The sequence below is a fragment of the Hyaena hyaena genome, unplaced genomic scaffold (genome assembly GCF_003009895.1).
Source record: "Hyaena hyaena isolate Hyena2069 unplaced genomic scaffold, ASM300989v1 scaffold_572, whole genome shotgun sequence".
Taxonomy (NCBI): Eukaryota; Metazoa; Chordata; class Mammalia; order Carnivora; family Hyaenidae; genus Hyaena; species Hyaena hyaena.
This window is the reverse complement of record NW_024081210.1, coordinates 301105-316008: the sequence shown is the minus strand read 5'-3', so window position 1 is coordinate 316008 and position 14904 is coordinate 301105. Positions and strand designations below refer to the sequence as shown.

The 14904-nt window shown below is 45.6% G+C and overlaps 1 protein-coding gene across 1 annotated transcript in view; it reads left to right on the top strand.

Moving 5' to 3' along the window:
• Positions 1-3155: 3155 nt before the first annotated feature.
• Positions 3156-14904, top strand: part of LOC120248277 (tomoregulin-1) — a 124112-nt gene continuing 112363 nt past the window's right edge. The window contains exon 1 of the mRNA XM_039256564.1: positions 3156-3180. The gene's annotated coding sequence lies outside the window, so the exon portion shown is untranslated. The remainder of the gene's footprint in view (positions 3181-14904) is intronic.

Sequence of the window (14904 nt, the reverse complement as noted above, 5' to 3'; positions counted from 1 at the left end):
AGAGGAAGTCACAGAATCCAAAGCAGCCTCCAGGTTCTGCACTGTCAGCACAGAGCCCAAAGTGGGGCTTGAATTCATGACCTGAGCTGAAGATTATGACCTGACCGCGAGATTATGACCTGAGCTGAAGCTGGACGCTTAACTGACTGAGCCACCCAGATGTCCAATAACAGCTTTATTATTAATAAGGAAATAATAATTTCATTATTATTAATGATAATATTATAATATACTATTTTATGATTGATAATATATTTTATACTTGATAATGTAATATTATATATAAATATGATACATGATAATATAATTATATATAATTATATATTATAATGATAATATTATAATATTAATGATAATAATGAAATAATAATTTCATTATTAAGCTAACATTGATTATTTTCTATGAAACTTGCATTGTGCTAAGCCCTTTAGAGACACGATATGGTACTCAGTCATCAAACAATCCTGTTAAGTAGGTGTTGCTACTCTACTTTCCAGAGAAGTTTCAGACAGATTAAAGAAGTTGTTCAAGGGCAAGGAACATGGAAAGAACTAAGGGACACAGAGAACTGGGAGGGCAGTGAGCACATGACAGGTGTGAGTAGATTCCCTGGTCATGTTAGTTTTGGAGATCATCTGCTCTCTCGATTCGAGGAGGAGACACACGATTAAATATGCATTTTCTGAGGCTCTTGGGCGGCTCAGTTGGTTAAGTTCCAACTTTGTCTCAGGTCATGATTTCATGGTTAGGGGTTCGAGCCTCACATCAGGCTCTGTGCTGAGAGCTCAGAGCCTGGAGCCTGCTTCAGATTCTGTGCCTCAGTCTCCCTTTGTCCCTACTGCACTCATGCTCTGTCTCTCTCTCTCAAAACTAAAAATTAAAAAAATATTTTTTAATTTAAATATGAGTTTTCTGTGTTTCCTTAGCAGCATTTCAGCATGTGACTCATGTCAATCATCATTACTTTAAATAAACAAAAATAACAATAATGATACTGGTCATTTACTGAAGTCAAGACTGGCAGGTTAATCTACCCTGCCAAGTAGGTATTATTATTCCTGTCTTAGAAATGAGAAAACTGAGACTCAAGGAGCTTAACTTAGTTCACGAAGATACAGGCAGTAAAGTCAGGATTCAAACCCAGATACATCTGTTAAATCCACTGCTTTTCCCCTTCTGTACCATCTATCAATCACATTTCTAATCCCAATTGACTTTCTATTTTTACATCCCAATAGTTTCCTCTGGACTACATCCCTATCAAAGAAGGAAATATTCATGGATGTCTAACGTGGCACTGGGGTGGGAAACTATAGTAGAAATGGTATATCGCCTTAGGTTCCAGGGAGGTGATTGTCATAAAGTTTGTTTGTCAATAGCAACTCCCTCAGGATGGTCTTAGTTTTCAGATTCTCTGGACAATTTCAAAGCCACTCAGACATGAGACAAATTATTGTTATGATAATAAAGAAGCAGTAAAACTCTTATAGTTCCTTCATTATTATTGGTGCTTCTGATCCTGGGAAATGTATGGGTATTTCTTTGTAGTCAAAAGACCTGGCTCAGCCTCTGTTCTACGGCTGTGGGTGTGCGAGTTGGGAGGGCAGCAACAGCCTCAAATAAGTAATAAAGAAAAGAAAAGAAAAATAATGAATGGTGGTGGTGGTGTGGAGAATAGGGAACCCTCATACACTGCTGGTGAGAGTGTAAAATCATTCAGTTAGCCACTATGGAAAAATGTTTTGGCAGTTCCTCAAAAAAGTAAACATAGAATTATCATGAGACCCAGCAATCTTCCAAAGAATTGAAAACAGGCACCCAGACAAATACAATTACAGGCGTGTTCAGGGCAGTACTATTCACAAAGGATGGAAATAACGCAAATATCCACCAATGGACGAATGAATAAACTAATTGTGGTATACATAGAAGTAGAATATTATTTATCCTTAAAAAGTAATGAACTACTGATAGATACATGCTACAGGATGGATGACCCTAAACATGTCAAGCTAAGTGAAAGAATTCAGACACAAAAGGCCACATACTGTGTCCAGAATAGGCAAATCCAGAGAGACAGAAAATAGATCCGTGGTTGCCCAGAGATTGGGGTTGGGGGTGAGGAGGGAATGGAGGAATGACTGCTTTGATGCCGTGGGTTTTCCTCTCAGGGTGATAATGTTTCAGGACTAGACAGAGATGTTGGTTGCTCAACATAGTAAATGTAATAAATGCCACTGAATTATTCATCTTAAAGTAGTTAATTTTAGGTTATGTGATTTTCACCTTAATACGAAAAGTTAACAGCCCTTTCCGCCCTTCTGAGTTTGCAATCATCTCGGCGGATACAGGACAGAAGAAACACCTAGCCACCATCCTTGTGGGAGGTGCAATAAAACGTGCCTTGTTCTACACTTGGTCTGTTGTGCATTCATTGATCCGCGCTTGAATTTGCACTGACTCAGCACAAACTGTCTGACCCAGGTTCTGGGCTCCAGAGGGCACACACAGTCCCTGCCCTAGGAGCGCGCAGCCTAGGGGGAGACACATCCCGTAAATTAAAAACAAAACAAAACTCCGTGATGAGCCCAGCACACGAGGGTTGGCTGTTCCGAGTAGCAGGGAGTCCCCAAAAGAAAACGGGGCCCTTTTCAGACAGAGGACCTGGACGGAGCTAACTCGTGTCCATGGCCGCCAAATCCCTTGTGGCCAATGGATTCTTTTGTTGTTCAAGGAGATGAAACACAGTTTCTCGGGCCTTCCAGGAGCCCCTCCGCAGAGGTGGGAAGAGGGAACTCAATCAGCACGGGGATGTCAGCACGGAGGTAGACGGTCGGGTAGGCGGGGGATACCCCGCGCCCCGCCCCGCGCCTCGGGGGAGCCCGGCGGCCGAAGCTCAGGGAGGTGGGGACTGCGCAGGGCCGCGCTCCCGTCCTGCTCGGCGCCGACGGACCCGCAGCCGGCGGGCGGCCCGCGAGGGGGCGGCGGCTCCCGGGCTTTGTGGCCGCGGCGCGCGCGGCGGGGCCTGGCCGGCCGGGGGCGCGCCGCCGCCGCCGCCCGGCGCTCCGGAGCCCGCGGCCCTCCCGGCCGCCCCGCCTGCGAGAGGAGCCGAGACCGCCCGCGCTCGCTCCTCGCCGGCTCCTCCCCCGGTCGCCGCGGCCGCCGCGCCGCCGCTGCAGGTAGGAGGCTTCCCCGCCGGGCGGGCCGCAGCGGGGCGGGGGCGGGGGCCGGGGCGCGGGCCCGGCGTGCTGGGGGCACGGGCCGGCATGGCGGGCTTCCGGGCCGAGCCGCCGCGACCCCGGCCCCGCAGGCCAGGCGGCCGCCTCCGCGCGCCGCGATTGGGACTGGGTGAGTGGGGCCGGCCTGCGGCGTACAAAGCCCCGGGGCGCGGACCTCGGGGAGATTCGGCGGCGCACCCGGGGTGGTGGGGGGCGGGCGACTCTGCCCCGCGCCCCGGAGCCGGGGGAGCAGCTGGGGAGGAGTCCAGGCGACCGCAGTGCCGCGGTCTTCCCATCCTACGGTCACTGCTCTTTGCCAGGCACTGTGCTCGGCGCTTTTCCATACTTATCTCCTTTAATACCCCCCCGGTGCCCCGTCCGAGCGTGTAATGGGAGGGGTCCCTCAGTCAGAGGCCGAGGGCCGAGCATCATCGCAGCGGTGCCCGCCTGACCTTGGGAAAGCTTCTTTACTCCGAGCCTGGGCTGCTGCTACTGTAAATGGGGTGAGGAGGAGGGGGTACTGGGGGGTGGGGAATGCGTGATCGAATACCCACCCCCTGGTACTATAGTGAGAGATAATGTCCGTAAATGATCATAGCCAAATTTTGAGCACTTTTTGTGTACCAGGCCCTAGGTACTAAACAGTTGGTATGAGTTATCTAAATCATCGCACCGGTGCTGAGGTAGCTACTGTAAATTGCACGAACAATCGTTATTTAGGAGTAGGAAACCATGAAGAATTTATTTAGCCTGCCTTTTCTGATCCGAGAGATTGGTTGTTTCTTAGATGTGGTAACACTTAAGATTACAAGCTTTCCCGCAGTACAGGAGAGGGGTTGGTTATAGGATGCAGGGATCTATTTGTCACACATTTAAAACGAGGTTGAAAAATATCAGGGCCAGGTATGTGGATTTCAGCATGTCAGAGGAGAGTTTGTGTTGCCAAGGAAATTGCTGAATATGAATTCATAAACCATAGTTCCTGAGTTAAAATTGAGGGTTATTATGGGCGTTTGGGACCAGGGAGAGAAAGGGCTGGACTGGGGAGGGGGAGAGGGAAGAATTCTGAAGCTCTGGAAGATGTTGAGGAAGGGACCAGGGTTCAGCACCCCAGAAGCGTTCTGGACCAGGATTCCATCCTGCCCTTAGAGACCAGGCATCCTGCCCCCAGGGAGGGGAAAGGGATGCTGGGATGAGATCACTTTTCTTAACACCCAGGCCACCCCAAAAATATTCAGATGGGTTGAGAGCCAGACGATGTGGCTTCCTAAAATGTCATTGTCCCTTGTGATTCCTGAAATTCTTTCATGTGTTTCAAGAGATCACGGTACTCACAGACTCTAAACGTCGATAAGACACTTAAAATACGGAGGCCTGCCTGATATAATAATAAAAGAGTGTGTTTTGAACACAGTTCATTTGCTTAGGGAAGCAGGGGGCATGAGGAGATTATTTTGGGGTTCAGTTTGAAATGGGGAGAACTTGTAGGCTTTGGACCCTGAAGACGGGAGAGAAAGGCAGGAAGGCCTAGGGACTGTACCACAGAGAAAGGAACTGGAAGGGGGAGCCGAGGACCTCACAACACCATCGGCAGAATACCTATGCAGCCTGCTCAGTTTTCACCTACCCCACTGAGAAGGCACCCTTTCCTCTCCTGATTAGTGGCTATTTCTTACTTGAGTGATGTGGAAGGTCTAGGCTGGACCTGAATAAGTAGGAAAGACTTCTTGGAGAAGGGTCTTTTAAAACCAGGCCTTGAAGGAGTGGGTGTTTGGGTAGATAGTAATGGTGAAGGTAGAGAGCAGTGTGCATAGTGAAAAGAGCAGTTGCTTTGGAGAGATAGTTTGGGGTTCAAATCCTGGCTCTGCCATTTCTCAGCCACGTAATTTTTTTTATGAGGATAAAACAATGTTTTTTCAAATGCCTGGTAAGGAGCTCACCCAGCACTAGTACCCCTCTTCCCTGTCCATGGTGACATTCATTCAACAAAAGTCTGCTGAGTACCAGTTGTCTGCTGAGTCATATGCTTCCTGCTGGGGATACAGAGATGAGTCAGAAATTATGTATTCCCTTATGAATTTCTCAGCCCAGGGAGGGATATGGACACAAAGAGCAGATTACAAAAAATATGGGAAGTGCTACAGTACAGTCATATTCAACTGGCAGTGAGCTCACAGAGGAGTAACTAATTCATTCTGGACAGAAAATTCAGGGCCAAATTACCTCTAACGAGGGGAGTATGAGACATTATGATAGAGGCTTTGAATGCTACACCACCTCGTAGCTTCTCTTGTTAACCATTGCCTTATCTTTGCCCTGATTCTCCTTCTCTTAAAATAAACACACACACACACACACACACACACACACACACACACACTTGCAGTGTGTGCATGGTTTGTAAGCCACCTCAAGCTCATTTTAGAAGGAAACTGTTGTAAATAAACATAACATCCTGGGCATTAGTTGAGGAAGATGTCATAAGAAATGTCATTGAGAGTTGGACCTTGAGGGATGAAAATGACCCCTTGTTGGGGCACCTGCTGGCTCAGTTGGTAGAGCATGTGACTCTTAATCTCAGGGTTGTGGGTTTGAGCTCCATGTTGGGTGTTAAGATTACTTAAAAATAAAATCTTTAAAAAAGAAAAGAAAATGAACCCTTGGTGGACCTTGGAGTAAAGGATTCCAGCCAGAGGAAACCCCATGTTCAGAGTCATGAGAATATAGCAGGTTCAAGGGCATGAAGGTGAGTTTGGTCTGCTGGATTGAAAAATATATGGAAAGAGTGGGCTGGGGTGGGGTTGAGGGGGCACTCTAATTGAGGCCAGATCTGGAAAAGGCTTGAATGCTATATGCTGAGTTTGGACTTGCTCACTGAGGAGTGAGGGAGATGTAAGAGGTTTATATGCAGGATCATGGCATGATCACTGTGTTTTAGGAGGAGCCCTCTGGCAGCTGTGTGGAAGAGGGGCTGGAAGTCAGGAGATCGTTTTGGGAGACAAGGGCCTGACCTCAGGAATAGAAGGCAATAAGGATGAGAGAGGAGATCATAAACATTGAGGTAAAACATATATTAGGTCTTAGTGATTGGTTACCTGTAATGGAAGAGCACGCCGAGTTTTCTGCAAAGTTAATGTGGCTGACATCATCAGTGATCAGAGGTTTAGGAGCAGGGGAATAGTTCATTTGTTTTTGTCCACAGAGAATTGGAGATTTCTGAGGTGCCCACAATGGACAGCTAGACAGAGGTAGCCGGTGGACATGTGGAGATGTGTGTGGTGCTGAGGGGAGAGAATGGGGCTGGGGAGAGAGGATCTCCCTGATGCCCTTACTTTCTTTTTAACAAATATACGGTATGCTAAAAATACAAATAAAACGTAGTTCCAAGCCTCAGGAGTTCACCCTCAGATATTGGGGACTCTTGAGGCTGTGTATAGATTATAGTACATAGTAATTCTGAGTGCTGCAAAAGGAGTAAATACTTGGGACCCCTGGCCCAGAAATCTAAGAGCCTCTGATTGGGGTTTTTTTTTTTAATGTTTTGTTTATTTCTGAGAGAGAGAGAGAGAGAGCGTGAGCAGGGGAGGGTCAGAGAATCAGAGAGAGAGGGAGACACAGAATCAGAAGCAGGCTCCAGGCTCTGAGCTGGCTGTCAGCACAGAGTCCGACGTGGGGCTCGAACCCACGAACCGTGAGATCATGACCTGAGCTGAAGTCGGACGCTCAACTGACTGAGCCACCCAGGTGCCCCCTTGATTGTTTTGAAGTAGTGGGGGGAGAGGAGCAAAGAGTGGGCGGGAGTGGGAACTTACTGTATTATAAAAGCACTTTCTGTAGAGGATACTTTAGAAATGATCCCCAGGGAATTTCAGGGAGCTTGGGGTTGGGGTTGAGGAGATGGTTTAGGTTGAAGCCATGAGGGAGAGAATGTAAGGGTAGAGACTTTTATGAACCTTCATCTGGTCTATAGAGAAAAGTGTGAGGGTGGAAAGACAGGAGGTGGAAGTTCACGCCTTAAACGCAAGGCTGGTTCTGCTCATAGTCACACTCAGACACAGATGGTAAAAATGAACAGTTCCAAGTTACATGGCCTCCTGGGGTGGGTGGTGAAGGAGAAGATGAGGCGTAGCACTGGAGAAAGCAAGTTCATGGCAAGGTATAAGACCACAAAGCCCTCTGAAGGAAGGGGAGAAGGCGGAGAGGGCGCAGGTGAGTGGCCATCCTGGGTGGTCAGGTCTGGACTTGTGAGAGCAGGGATACGAGGAGGTGGGCACAGACAGTGTAATGTCTGATCACTCCTGCCTCTGGACAAAATGAAATCATGAAGCCATCACAGTCATAGTGCAGCTCTTAGAAACTTGGCATACAGTACAGTAGCATTTACCAGGAGAAGGCAGGAAGTAATTTCTGTTATAAATCCTCTATAAAAGAAGGACTTTTGGGTAGTAGAACAACGAGATATAAATGCAGATGGCAAGCATTTATATATGTTAGTGTCAACATATATCCCAGAAATATTTATCAAGCGCCTTCTGTGTGCCAGGCGCTGTGCGAGATGCTGGGGCTACTGTAGTGATGAGGGCCGAGCACCCATTTCACCTGGAACTACTTAGCATCTAGGTTAAACCTGTGTCTGGGCCTTAACTGGTCTAAAGTGCTGAAATCGCTTTACTCTGTTGTTGCAGTGTTCTCTGTCATTGGCCGGTAGCACCGCCCGCTTCATAAATAATCAGAAGGTACTGTCGATGCGTATTTGGCAGAGAATGTGGAAATGAGGTTGTAGGAAACCCGTCATAGCCGCAGAGCTACTATGGACTGCCAGGACTGGATGGGGCTTCAGAGAATACCCACTTCAGCTTTATAATTTAGAGATGAGGAATCGACAGGGAGGAGAGGGGACTTGTCCTGATTGTCACAGATTTAATGTCAAAGTTGAGAGCAGTTTTCTGCTTCCAGCAGTTTTCGAGTTCCCAGATAGAATAGCGCAGAAAGCTTGAGGGCGCTTCCCAAAAGGACATCTTGACCGTGAAAGGGTCCCAAAGAGGAGATGCAGATGTGGGCGGGGCTGCAAACAAGCGAGGAAGCTTCACTTCTAGTCTCCTCTGTTGCTAGAATCCCAGGGAACCCCCTCTTTTGCTCTGAGCCCCAGTTTCCTCATCTGTGAAATGAGAGGATTGGACTTAGTTTTAACATGTCAGGAACAATGTCGTGGGGATGCTGAGTCAGGAGGCAGAGTCTACAGACCAGGATAGGAAACAGCCTGTCATCTCTTCAGAGCAAAACGATCCCACATAACCGTGTTGCCCTCTCCAGGGAATGGGTGCCACACTTCCCTCTGCTCACCCACACATCTGGATGCATTCTTTCAGTCTTTCTCAAGTCGTGGCCCTCCTTTGCTCCAGTGCTAACTGTAATTCCAGTCTATTCTAATAATGGGAATTAAGGTTCTTAATCTAGATCTCCCCCGTCCTGGAGTAGCGTCCCTGGGCACATCACTGTCACCAGCCTGTCCCACAATATGCTGTACTGTGTTAGGTCTTCATTGGACTATGACCTCCTCGATCCTAAGGAATACCCCCTCTTCCTGGTGCCTGCACAGAGTGGGGGTTCCTGTACCCTTATTGCCTCTGCTTCCTCTTGATCCCCCACCCTCATGCGTGGGTGTGCACACACACACACACACACACGCACGCATGCACGCCCTGGAAATATCTCGCTTCGAAACAGTCCCTGGTGTGCACCTTCCCCTTCCCATCAGCATCGTCACCACTCAGAGTCTAGGCGCTTATCAATTATTTGTCTGAATGGTCTCCTTCAACTCTGTGTTCATATCCTCTACATTCTTAAGGATCTAGCTCAAATGTCCTCTGGTTCACGAGGAATACGAATCGACCTCTTCCCTCCCCTGACTGCCCCAGGTGCTTTGTCCTCTTCTGTGGTGTCTGTGTCTGTGTGCTGGTCTGTTAGGTGTCGGGTGAGGCCTGCCGGCCCTCTTTCCAGACTCCGGGCTTCGGCTTGCTCTTGGGTCTCCCACACACTCTAGGACAGTGCAGGGCCTTTGGCAGGGATTCACTACACATTTGTCGAATTGTAAGTCTGTGCAATAAAAGAGCCAGTAAGTATTCGAGTGTATCTTGTATATAGACCACTATTCTATTTTTGGAAGCAGTTTATTATGAGTGGGAGGGGTGGAAGAAACTAAAATTTATTGCAGCTTTAGTCTGTGTTTCTTCTTTACGCCCATTGTGGGGTAGCTGTGCAGAGGGAATGAGGCAGAGTAGGGGGTTGAGCCTCATTTTACAGGTGAAGCACTGGAGATTAATTGTGTTGGCCAGAGTCACACAGCTGAGTGCCAAAGTCAGGTTGGAGCCCAGGTTTTCTGCATTCAGTATCTTGGTTCATGTCACTTCACAATAATTCATTAAGGTTTAAAAGGTTCTGACATCTGTCCCAGGTTTCAGCACTACACAGATCCTCAGTCACGGCTTCTATTCTGAGTACTGACTTCAGAGAACTCCCTTTTCCATGAAAGGCAATAGAAGTAAAATCTGGCCAAGCTTCTCTGGTCTTTGTTCAAGTTTTAGGACTTAGATTGATCCTTGGTGGACTTAATATACCATTAGATGGTGTGTAAGCTTGGACTGTCATAATAAAAATACCACACACTAGGTGGCTTAAACATCAGAAATGTGTTGCTCATAGTTCTGGAGGCTGGGAAGTCCAAGATCAAGGTGCCAGCAAAGTAAGTTTCATTGTGAGTGAAGCTTCTTTAGGCGTGTAGGCTTCTGCCATCACTCTCTGTGCTCACTGGGACCTCTTTGTGAGCCCCTGGGAAGACAGGAAGAAAGGGAGAGGGGAGCAGAGGACAGGGAGGAAGGGAGAGACAAAGGCAGAGGGAAAGAGCATGCTCTTTCATGTCTCTTTAAGGACACTGAATCCCCTTGAACCAGGTCTCCACCTTTATCACCTTATTTAACCTTAATTACTTCCTTAAAGGCCCAATCTCTACAGTCATCCTGGGGATGAGAGCTTCACCGTTTGAATTTTGGGACTATACAAACATTGAATCCATAACAGATGGATTTCTGTTTTAAAGTGATATTAAATGTACTTATTACAGTCTTCAGGTGGTTTAGTCAATGGTAGTGTTTGGAGAATTGTGCTGTTTCCTCTGTTTTTTTTTTTTCGTTTGTTTTTGGGTGTTTTTTTGTTTTGTTTTGTTTTTTTGGTATTAGATTTATTCTCTTTTATTTAGTCCTGCCTACAAGTCTCTGCCTGGCCCAAGGGCAGCTTTTGCTACATTTGGATTTTGCTATTTTTTTTTTTTTTTTACCATTTTTACTTTAATACAGCTTTTGACTATTATCCTGTATGATACTCATTCTGTGCATGATAGGCAGCTTTATGCCTCTATCAAAATGTATTCATCCATTAAATGTTTTTTAAGTTTATTTATTTATTTTGAGAGAGAGAACACAAGCTTGAGTGGGGAAGGGGCAGAGAGGGGGAGAGAAAGATCCCAAGCAGGCTCCATGTTGTCAGTGCAGAACCCAATATGGGGCTCAAACCCACGAACTGTGAGATTGTGACCTGAGCCAAATCAAGAGTTGGACGCTCAACCAACTGAGCCACCCAGGTGCCCCTCATTCATTAAATGTTTAATGAAGGCCGACTCTGTGAGGGTCACTGGGCTGCTAGTTCAGCTACAACCAGTATCAGGACTGGTAGCACTGTTTTTTTGTTTTTGTTTTTAAGAAGACTACCTTAAAAAATTTTTTTTTAAACATTTATTTGTTTTTGAGAGACAGAGAGAGACAGATCATGTGCAGGGGAGAGACAGAGAGAGACAGGGAGACACAGAATCTGAAGCAGCCTCCAGGCTCTGAGCTAGCTGTCAGCACAGAGCCCAACGCGGGGTTCGAACCCACAAACTGTGAGATCATGACCTGAGCCGAAGTCGGACACTGAACCGACTGAGCCACCCAGACGTCCCATGACAGGTAGCACTGTTGCCTAGTAGAACAGCAGAGAAGATGGTCTATATTGAGCAGAGTTGGAGGGCAGGGAAGGCCCATCTGTCTCTAATAAAAGTTGATGCAGCAGAGAAGGCTTGTTATGTTGTCATCTATAATTATTGATATTGCAGAGTAGTTTTAAGCTAGAATGTATTTTCTAGCCTTGAAGTTTCTATTAACAAGCTTTGCCTGGAGATTTCTTACTCTGGGAAGTGTTTGTTTACTTGGGACTGTCAGGTGTTCAAGCTGAATATTAATGTTCCCCTGGGGCTTGGTCCATTTTTAAAGCTCTATATCATCTCTGCGTTGAAGCCCCAGTCTGGCTCTGTGCTGACAGCTCAGAGCCTGGAACCTGCTTCAGATTCTCTCTCTGTCTCTGTCTGTCTCTCTATCTCTCTCTTTTTTTCTTTTTGCCCCTCCCCTGCTTGCATTCTGTCTCTCTCAAAAATAAACATTAAATAAAATTTTTTTACAAAAACCTCCGTATCGTCTCTGCAGTTACTTTTCAAACATACGTTCCTGTCAGATCAACAGCAGAAATTATTTCAGAGCTCTGGTTAGAGTGAGAACCGTACACCAGAGCGGGGTGGCTGTGGGCTCTAGGTCTGAGACATAGGGGCGATGGGGGAGGGGAGGGGAAGAGCCCCCAAAAGGAGATGGACAGAAGCAGGAACAGCTCCTCCTAGCAGCTTTATCCTAGGACCTTTCCCTGCTAACAGATTGCTTATTGACATGTAATTCGAGCAGGGACACAAGCAGTCACTCGTTCTGAAGAGGAAGGTAAGCAGGGTGGAGAGCAGAATCCTGGTTTTGCCACTTAACTCTTTGTGTGGCCACAGGCAAGTTACTGAGCCTCACTTTTCTGATCTGGAAAAGGCAAATGGTTAGTGGGAATAAACAGCCTACTTCATGAGGCTGTTGGGAGTCCATAGGGGACCTTTAGGGTACACCATCTCATACTAGAATCCTTTACAGCCCTGCAGAATGCAACCACATGGCCCAGGGAGGCCTGCTGTTCTACAAAATTAAGCAAAGTAAATTGGTAACTCCGGATTTACTTAGCTAGTGATTAAATAACAGTTTAGTTAATAGGCTATTAATGGTCCCCAGGTGTTGGTAATTCTGAGTGTTTGCTTTTGAGAGCAGTTGTATAATTTCTTCTGGTACTTTAATAATGTCTTTTTTTTTAAAAAAAACAAAATACTGTAGTGTAACAAATGGTGGTCTCAGGGGCTTATTTTTGGGAGGATTAAATGATAGAGTATATTTGAAGCACTTAGTATAGTGTCTAACCCACAGTAAGGACTCAATGGTTATCTGCTACTGTTATTGTAGTTATTAGAGACTCAAGAGGTCACACTCAGTAGACTGCTCATGAACACAGCACCACCTAGTGGCAGCTAATGGTACTGCATACATTGTAAGGTGGACTCCTTTAATTGCTTGAAATTAATTCCATGTGATTTCAGGTTCCACCAACTATCACAGGTATGGCCTATTTGCTTGAGAGCAGAAATTCATATTCCATTAAACAGTGAAGTGACATTTTTCACCTCCACAGTTGGGATAGAATAAAAAAATGTTAACAGCAAGAGTAAATGGAGTGGGGAAACAGAAGTGCTCAGGAGCTTTTAAGTAGGAATGTAAATTGGTACACCATTGCTGGAGGACAGCCGGTGGTCTAACAAAAGTCTTTTTTTTTTTTCTTTAAGTTTATTTATTTTGAGAGAGAGAGGATGAGCAGGGAAGGAGCAGAGAGAGGAGGAGAGATAAGATCCCAAGCAGGCACTATGCTGCCAGCTGCCAGTGCAGAGCCTGACATGGGGCTCAAATTCACAAACCATGAGATTGTGACCCGAGTGGAAACCAAGAGGTGGATGCTTAACGGACTGAGCCACCTAGGTACCCCATTGTAACAAAAGTCTTTAAGTGTTTTCATCTTTTGTGGCAACCATTCCTCTTTTAGGATTTATCTTGAAGAAATAAAGTCAGTTTATTTATTTTTTTGCAAAATAAAGTCAGTTTAAAAAACGTTTTCTTAGAAAAGATATAAATAAATACTTATAAGAAAGATAGCGTTACCTATATTAGAAACAAATAGGGAACAATCTCTTTTTTTTCATTTGTGAACCAGACTTCTCAATCCTTAGAGCAATGATTCTTAAAAAGAGTGGGAATCTGGGGGTGCCTCAGTGGCTCAGTTGGTTGAGTGTCTGGGTTCAGCTCAGGTCATGATCTCACCATTCGTGGGTTGCAGCTCCATATGGGGCTCTGTGCCTCTGTGCTGACAGCTGGAGCCCATACGCTGCTTCAGATTCTCTCTGTCTCTCTCACTCTGCCCTCCCCTGCTCATGCTGTCACTCTCTCTCTCTGTCAAAAGTAAATAAACATTAAAATAAAAATTAAGGAAGTGGGAGTGTGAAAGAAGGTAGACATATTGACATCTGGTGAAGAGGAGCCGGGATGGGGTGATCAGAGTCTGCTCTAGGAGCTGTGTAGTTTAAGAATATTCAGTATACATATTAATTTTATAATTCAAACTACATAAAGTTGGACATAGATATCTTGGCAGTTAGAAATAATACAGCAGAGCTATATTGTAGCAGTGTATTAATAAATTTCTGCTTGGGGAATGTTGGTTAATAGGGGATAGGAATATTAATGCAGGCAAAAAATTTTGGACATTTAGGGAGGGAGGAGGCTGGTTATTAGGGACATTAGAACAACATGATTTTTAAAAAATTTTTAATGTTTATTTTTTGAGAGAGAGAGTGTGAGCAAGGGAGGGACAGAGAGAGAGGGAGACAGAATCTGAAGCAGAATGCAGGCTCTGAGCTATCAGTGCAGACTCTGACATGGGGCTTGAGCTCATGAACTGTGAGATGACCTGAGTCAAAGTTGGATGCTTAACCGACTGAGCCACCCAGGCGCCCCAGACATGATTAAAATACAGGCCTGGGAAATTAGGGATGCAGCTATACATACCCAAAGATACATTTCTTCTTGCTTAGCTTTGACAGCACAGAGACTGGTTGTGATTTTGTCTCTGCCCCTCTCCCCCACTCACTTGCTCTCTTTTCTCCCTTAAATATTTAAAAATAAATACATATATACATACATAAAATCTTTCAAAAGGTAACCATGCAAGGAGACAATATGTTAATTAACTTATAATCATTTCATTATGTATATGGCCATCAAATCAAACTTATGTATGTTAAATATGTATTTTTAAACTAAACATAAAAAGGTAGGCTTATTCTTAAAAGATAATGGAGAAAATGTATATTTCAAAAATTAAATAATATACAGTTGTAACTAATTATAATATGGAACAAAGGAATATGTATAATAAAATGGATATTTGGTATATTTAAAAAAAATAACAGATTATTAGGACGTTCCAGGTTCTTGACCTCCTGAGGTGCCATCTTTGTGATCTTGGGCAGTCTGCTTCAGCTTACTGGCCCTTAGTTCCCTCACTTGAAAAGAGTGGTAGGGGCGCCTCGGTGGGTGGCTTAGTTGGTTAAGTGTCTGGCTTCAGTTCAGGTCATGATCTCATGGTTCGTGAGTTTGAACCCCACATCAGGCTCTCTTCTGTCAGCACAGCACGCTTTGGATCCTCTGTCCGCCCCCCCTCCCCCGCTCTCTCTTTCTCTCAAAAATAACT